We start from the raw sequence: 8,449 nt of genomic DNA, 5'->3' as shown, positions 1-8,449 counted from the left end.
AGAGACTAACCAATTTATTTGAGCATAAGCTTTTGTGACCTACAGCTCACTTCGTCAGATGCATCTGATGAAGTGAGCTGTAGCTCACGAAAGCTTATGCTCAGATATATTGGTTAGTCTCTAGGGTGCCACAAGTCCTCCTTTTCTTTTTGTCAAGAGGGAGGATGAAGGAAGATCAGTGTATGAACAAGCTTGCAATACATCAGGAATCAAATAATTGAATGTCTGACTGCAGAGCCCAATCGTTAGCTTGACACGCTCCTGACAATCGAGGAAATAGCAGTCCCTGTTTTTTGACAAAGCAGATATTGGTCAGAACTTCTGGTGAAACACATGGTATCATGGGTATCTTTAGTAAACGTTCTTTCTTCTATTAGCGAGACAAAAAAAATGTTGGCCAGTCAAAAAGTATTTTCCACCCCTCTTTTATTAGCCAGTGGCTTGCAGTAGTGAAAGACCATCAGGGAAAACGTATGCAGATTATGGCTTCATGTCTGAATGGTTCTTTTGAAGTTTTGCTTTCTAGCAGGTGTTTTGACTCACTGTTAGAGTGAGTCCTTCTCTTTGGAGACACAGCTCCTGAGTGCCAACAAATGAGGCGGCTTTTTGAAAAGTAAAATATTCCCCTAGGGAATAAGCACAGGGTTGGTAGCCAGCTGCTCATTTGTTCTTTAGTCTGGTTCAGATATTGAATTACTGTGCCATTGAAGAAGCCACTTCACCTTCTGTCTTACTTTTCCCAACTATAAAATGGGAATGATTTGCCCACCTTGTTCACTGGGGCCTCGAAAAGATTAGTTGGTTCATGCATTTACTGTGCTTTGAACATACAGAAATGCCAAGTACTATGGTTATTACTAATTCATGTTTGCATAAGAATTTCAGGATTTAGCCCTATGTTTGTTATGTGGGACCAGTTTATTACATCCCCACATTTTACCCCTACTTGCTAAACCAGCTTACATTTTATTTACTGAACCAGATTCTGCAGGATGTCAATCCTCCCAACTGAAACAGTACTGCCAAGCAAATGCCAAATGGCAAATACCTCAGCCCTTTCAGCGACATAATGAAGCCTACGCAGGCAAACAAGTTCAGATACAAGGGCCAGGAAGATGGCTCATTCACCTAAAAAAAAAATCAAAATAATGAGGTACAGCAGGTCAAATACCAGGAACGAAGGCCTTGCATTAGGCCACAAGTCCATCTAGCGATGCATTCTGTCACTGATGCTGGCCAACACAGAATTCTTTAGAGGATGGTGTAAAGACACCATTGTGGACCATTTTACAAAAAAAAAAAAAAAAAAAATCCTGGAGGTCTGTACTCAGACAAATCTCCGGTGTCTTCAATAGGAGTGTCCAGAGTTAAAATGGAGGAAGGACCACAAGATTTGGCCTGGTCTGAAAATGGTGCACTGATTATCTTCAGAATGTATACTGAGGATAAAGACAAACGAGAAGCATACCTAGACTTTTCTGCACAATAACCAAGGCTTTGTATTAGGTAACAAAATCTTTAGAACTATATTTACATAAGAGAATATCACATTTTCTATAAATCTTCTTCCCCGCCCAGATTTCTATAAATCATCTTTTCAGATTGAATGCTGCATGTGGAATTCCAAATGTAAAATGTAACCTCAATGTAATCTGTCAGCCTGGTTATAGCACTTTGTATGCTACAAGGGTAGCTGAGCTGAACTTAAGGAGGCAAAAATCAATTCATAAACACTTTAAATTTGATAACTGTCCACATGTTCACCGCTTGGGTGAAGATAATTGTAGTTGCATGCTTTTCTGAGATCCATGGCCAGAGTAAAAATAGGTATCATTCAATAACTCATCTTTCAGCAGTAGCTGTAAATGTACTGGCTGATCTATAAAAATGGCTTGGATTATTTTTTGTATTGGTGCTATATCACTCCCTCTGCCCGTTCTTCATTTCTTCCTTTTTGGTACACTCCCGGTCTCCCCCTGGAATTAGTTTTAATTTGCACAGTCCCTGTAGTATACATGTGCTATACATTTATACCTCAGCTCGTTATCACAGCATGTGAAAGGCTAGAACGTGTTAGCATGATCGTATGTATGCAACAAACACTGGGTAAATCGCTATTGCAAATGAATGCTTTTGAAAGATGAGAAAGGTCTGGGATATTTTTCATCCCAAATCAATGGAGGTTTCTAGGCCTGTCTCAGGGCTGTGCAGTTGTATAGACAAGGCATGTAATCAGGGGTAGTGCATAGCTATACTTCAAGGAGAACACTGAGGCATTCAGAATGCTCCCTGGAGCTTGCAGAGGCTGGATATGCTCCTACTTATACCTGAGGGGGGGCAGCTTAGTCTCCCCAGCCCATTTGGAGCATGGTGCCTCCAAGAAAGAAGACAGGGTGCAATCGGAAGAGGGCAGAATCTGGCTTTTAGAGTAGAGAGATGAGGATCTATCACTTCCCCAATAATTCCACAAATAGGAATAAGAACAGCAAGTGAGTTGTAACTCATGAAAGCTTATGCTCAAATAAATTGGTTAGTCTCTAAGGTGCCACTAGTACTCCTTTTCTTTTTGCTTAACTAATTAGCCTCTCACAGTTTGTATGGTAATTTCCAACTTATCTGTATGTGTATATATCTTACTATATGTTCCATTCTATGCATCCAGTGAAGTGGCCGTAGCCCACGAAAGCTTATGCCCTAATAAATTTGTTAGTCTCTAAGGTGCCACAAGTCCTCCTTTTCTTTTTGTGGGTACAGACTAACACAGCTGCTATTCTGAAACAAATAGCAATAGTTATTACAAGAGCCCCCACACACATGCAGAAGCTGTAGCACAAGCCAGGGAAATTTAAATGCGTCTTTATTTGAGCTATAGCCTTGTGTGTTCAAATTGCCTTATCCCCCACCTTCCCATCAGTTCCCCTTAGTTCTGTGCATCTGCCCCCCTGATTAACATAAGGCACACACCTGTGGTGGCTTTAGTGAAGCCTACTGCACCCTGGTCATTCACCCATTACAGTATCTTGTCTGTCTCCTTGTTTTGTCTTTCCCATTTCAGAAATGGTGGGAGCATAATCATCCGAGCCTATGCAATTAGACTTCTGGTTTTTCTTTCAGATGTTCATATTTTCTTACCTTCCATCCTCCCACAAGCCCAGTGCATCTCTGCCAAGGCCTGTATAGGGATGTAAAAGTTAAGACTGAGTAACACAAACTTCCTACAGATGCAGCACTCATTATTACTTAGATAACACCAAGTGTTCAGCCAGACAGATTCTTTACTGTTCTTGCATTAACATTTCCCCCTCAGTTCCATACCATCTCGCTGTGTCCATTGCTAAAGGGAAGAGACAGGACTTCATTGTGTAAATACATGGGGGGGGGACCTCTTTACTGAGACTCAGTTCCTCATTGCCTTGACCCTTGTGCAATCATTTCTACCCAATCCAGTGCCATATTTCTGATTGTGTCTGGCCAGATGCTCAAAGGTTTTTAGGCACTTAACTCCCATTGAAATAATGGGACCTAAGCATCTACCTTTGAAGATCTGGGCCTAAGTGTTAGGGGGCTTATTCCTTCACCCACTTACTTCCCTGGTCCTTCTTGCATGAACAGAGAGCAACAATACCCGAAGTCCAAAGGTGCAATTCGATGTTTATTGGGGTGAACTTCCAGCAAGCATGATTCCAGTTTCCTTCCTTAGTATCTGCCTTCCCAGCTCTACCACCACAGAGCCTTACCTGTGTCCCTGTTCCCATTCCTGCCCTTAGCTAAACATGATTCCAATTTCCCCACCCCTATTCCCATTTCCCTCCCCCCAACTTCCTGATTGACTGCAGCCTATATAGTAAAACTTGAGTTCTGCTTAGCTATACCTTAACCAATCATTTTACTGAAATTTAACTAACCAATCCTAACATATTGTAACATGATTATTTAACCAATTATATCCCACCACCTTAATTAGTTTACACCCAGCAAAATTAATTATACAGCAGACAGAAACAATCACAGAACCAGACAGAGATTATACAGAGAAACAATAGGGAAATGGGGACTACAGTGATAGAACAACAAAGAAATGAGGATTTCACATCCCAGCTATTGATAAATGAGTTCAAGTAAAAGTTTCCTTTTACATCTTCTAGGCACTTCCCTTTCTCTGGAGGCTATAGGCATTATCAGGACAGGATTGTATTCCAAACAGCTCAATAGCACCTGATTTCAATGTGACCGTTCCCAGCTTATGGCTGCCTCTGCTGCTTAGCCAAAGATCTTAGCCTAAGCACAGGGCCTCAGACTGTCACAGTAAGAGAAGGCCCTTACACCGGCAGACAGTGATTTTGATTCTTTCTTTTATACCTCTATAACTACCTAATATCTATATATAGAATATCTATATCTTAACACTAAGTGACAACATAAAGGCAGTGAAGAATTAGGCCCAGCCTCTGCCAGGTTCTTTAACTTGAAGATTGATGAATTCAGATTTCACTGCATGGTGCTACCACATAGGGTCAGTCTCAATCTTGAATTAATGGATTTCTGGCTATACTTCATTTCTGTGCCACCCAGCACCACAGACATCAACCCTATTGTCAGTTCTGTGCAATAGTACAAACCTCTTCTGCTTTATATTCTGTTATGCAGGGGAAAAAAACTACATGGAAAAAAACCTTAAGGTTGCAAAGTCAAGGACTCCAAAGTTAGAAAATCCCAGAATTAAGGCTATGGTTTGTGTATGTAATATCCTAGACATTTTGAAAAAAAAGAAAGATCATGCCACCCACATGGGTCATGAGCAGAGTTGGAACCTTTAGATTCACACAGACCTCTGCTAGTTGAGCTAATGAAGTAACTGATAGCAATAGCGGGTTATCATCCTATATGTGGATCAATACTAGAGGGAGAAGAGGATATGCTTTGCCAGTAGATTTCACAGACCTTCGCCAACAGCGGAAAGGCTGGACTCAGGCTATGTCTACACTAGAGAGTTTACAGCAGCCCAGTTGCACTGATGCAGCTGCGCTGCTGTAAGTTCTCTAGTGTTACCACTCTAAACGAAAAAAAGAAAAGGAGGACTTGTGGCACCTTAGAGACCAACAAATTTATTTGAGCATCAGCTTTTATGAGCTACAGCTCACTTCATCGGATGCATTCAGTGGAAAATACAGTGGGGAGATTTATATACACAGAGAACATGAAACAATGGGTGTTACCCTACACACTGTAATGAGAGTGATCAGGTAAGGTGAGCTATTACCAGCAGGAGAGGGGAGGAGGGGAGAAGAAGGGAAACCTTTTGTAGTGATAATCAAGGTGGGCCATTTCCAGCAGTTCACAAGAACATGTGAGGAACAGTGGGGGGTGGGGTGGGGAGCTAATAAACATGGGGAAATAGTTTTACTTTGTGTAATGACCCATCCACTCCCAGTCTTTATTCAAGACTAAAGTTAATTTTATCCAGTTTGCAAATTAATTCCAATTCAGCAGTCTCTTGTTGGAGTCTGGTTTTGAAGTTTTTTTGTTGAAGAGTTGCCACTTTTCGGTCTGTAATCAAGTGAGCAAAGAGACTGAAGTGTTCTCTGACTGGTTTTTGAATGTTATAATTCTTGACATCTGATTTGTGTCCATTTATTCTTTTACGTAGAGACTGTCCAGTTTGGCCAATGTACATGGCGGAGGGGCATTGCTGGCACATGATGGCATATATCACATTGGTAGGTGTGCAGGTGAACGAGCCTCTGATAGTGTGGCTGATGTGATTAGGCCCTTTGATGGTGTCCCCTGAATAGATATGTGGACACAGTTGGCAACGGGCTTTGTTGCAAGGATAGGTTCCTGGGTTAGTGGTTCTGTCGTGTGGTGTGTGGTTGCTGGTGAGTATTTGCTTCAGGTTGGGGGGCTGTCTGTAAGCAAGGACTGTCCTGTCTCCCAAGATCTGTGAGAGTGATGGGTCGTCTCAGGATAGGTTGTAGATTCTTGATGATGTGTTGGAGAGGTTTTAGTTGGGGGCTGAAGGTGACGGCTAGTGGTGTTCTGTTATTTCCTTTGTTGGGCCTGTCCTATAGTAGGTGACTTCTGGGTACTCTTCTGGCTCTGTCAATCTTTTCTTCACTTCAGCAGGTGGGTATTGTAGTTGTAAGAACGCTTGACAGAGATCTTGTAGGTGTTTGTCTCTGTCTGAGGGGTTGGAGCAAATGCGGTTGTATCGTAGATCTTGGCTGTAGACAATGGATCGTGTGGTGTGTCCTGGATGAAAGCTGGAGACATGTAGGTAAGTATAGCGGTCAGTAGGTTTCTGGTATAGGGTGGTGTTTATGTGACCATCCCCATCAACTTAATGAATCTACCCCGAATGAGTGGCGGCAGCTATGTCAGCAGGAGAAGCTCTCCCACGGACATAGCACTGTCCACACCGGTGCTTAGGTCAGTATAATTTATGTCGCTCAGGGGGAGTGGCTTACTCACACCCCTGAGCTGCGACATAAGTTATATTGACTTAAGTGTAGCCATAGCCTCGGGAATCCTGTGTTTCATTCCAGGTTGTGGAGAGGTGTGTGCTCTAATAGGCACATTCCTGATGTAAAGGCCACCACTCCTGCCAAATTCCAAGTCCTTGCTCCAAAGCCAGTGAAGGAGGGGCGGGCACTAGAGCTTTCTGAATAAAATATTGAAAAAAAAATCAATATATTCTTGCCCCTTTTGACCCAAGTGGCTAGTCCAAGTTTGGGGTACTGCTGATGTTCCAGCTGGGAGTAGAAATTGGTGGCAGTCAGGTATTTTTTTGATGCAGTTTTGTTTATTTAGAAAGAATGTACAAAGTCCTGTGTCTTTGAAAACAGAAGGAATCAAATATTAGAAAACAGCTTCTTTTGTTCACAGCATCAAGAGCATGCTTTTCAGCCTTACTCAGGCTTCTTCCAGGGTCAGGCTGAGGGCATTCAGCATTCAACTTTTTGCTTGCTCCCTCTGTTTCTTTTCTGTTCTCCGTTTTAAGTTCTGCCTTCCCATACACATACACACACCCACCTTACCAATACCCAGCAAAAGGCTCCTGGGTAGGTTTACACAATCCTTTTCTCTTAAATGGGGGGAGGAGTTCACACCTATTAATCTCAATCCCAAAGCAAGGTTCATCCAGCTCATGACAGTATATTTCTTGAGCTTCATACTCAAACAGCTGAACCGTTTTGACCAAAGCTTTCCAAAAGTGTCAGCGTGAGGCAGACACCTGTCCTGAAAATTTTTTCAGCCCAAGTTGTTAAAGTTTTGCAAAGTTATAAGCAACTGCAAACAGGATCTTAAAATGTGAAGTGTCAGGCACTCTTAATAACAGGTAGAGCTACCAGTTCTACCTAGAATCAAGCTATAGATCCACATTCTAAATAAAGGATCTTTCCTTCTCCCATAATAAATATTCCAGGAATCCCTCATCGTCCTCCATATTGAATATCATACATCTCTGCTCTTGGAAAAAGAAAAAAAATACCTTGTTGGTGATGGTGGTTGGTGTGAGTCTCTGTCGTACGCAAAGACCCAGCCACTGGAAACACGAGTATTAGTTATACCCTCAACCTAGATGGTTGCCCATATAGCTATTCCTAACAACTAGCATTCCTCCACATCCACAATGCACAGAAAGGATCCAGCAATGGGAATTGAGGAGAGGATATAAAGAAGCTGGATGCAGTGAGAGGAATCAGATCTCCGCCCCACACCCCAAGCTCCACCAGCAGCTAGCACATCAGATGTCTGTAGTTCCATTACATTGGGTGGCTACAGTGCTGGACGGGCATACTTTGCCATTTCACCAAATGAGCAGCTGCCTCTTTCCTCTGATCTACACCTTGCACGTAACATGACACCTTGGCTTTCTGGAAGCAGGTGCTGGGGTGGTTGCCCTCTAGCAGTGTGGGGAACATGGATGTAGGCAGTGGTGTAATGGTAAAAAAAAAAAGGGGGGGGTAAACTAACCTAAACTAACCTTCATATTCCCCAAACGAGAAGTAGCTAAACTTCTTTGGCCAACGTTTACCCTCAACTACACCACTGGATGTAGGTCAGCAGGCTGGCTGCAGCTTAACACAACCAGGGTGGAATTCTCATTCCCAGCCACCAATGGGACAGAAGCCCCTACACTGCCATACATGCAGTGACTAAGAAAAACTCCAAATCTGAATAGGTCTAGAGTGCAGTTAACATTTTTTTGCATAATGCAATCTCCTAGTCCCTTAAGAGGAGGAACCATGATTAATTCCCTCCAATTTAATTACCATTATTCTAGCATAGTTGTGGCCAGAACTTCACACCGAATCCTGGGTGTGCCTGCAGCCGTGGTGCAGAGACACAAATTGGGATTGCCCTACTCCATGGTACGATATCCCTGTAAATGCTACTGAAAACTGCATGAAGCTCATATCTAATTTGCTGCCTACTATCACCTCTCAAT

The 8,449-nt window shown here is 42.6% G+C and overlaps 1 long non-coding RNA gene across 1 annotated transcript; it reads right to left on the bottom strand.

Annotated features, from left to right (window-relative positions):
• Positions 1–429: 429 nt before the first annotated feature.
• On the bottom strand, positions 430–3,782 carry LOC122464250. Its single transcript, XR_006288195.1, has 3 exons — positions 3,738–3,782; positions 2,965–3,172; positions 430–1,439 (listed from the first exon to the last, which is right to left on the bottom strand). It is a non-coding gene; the product is annotated as an uncharacterized LOC122464250 (long non-coding RNA).
• Between the last annotated feature and the right edge of the window lie 4,667 nt (positions 3,783–8,449).

This window comes from Chelonia mydas, chromosome 2, assembly GCF_015237465.2.
Source record: "Chelonia mydas isolate rCheMyd1 chromosome 2, rCheMyd1.pri.v2, whole genome shotgun sequence".
Taxonomy (NCBI): Eukaryota; Metazoa; Chordata; order Testudines; family Cheloniidae; genus Chelonia; species Chelonia mydas.
Note: the sequence above shows the minus strand (reverse complement) of the source record. Positions and strands in the feature narration are given on the sequence as shown.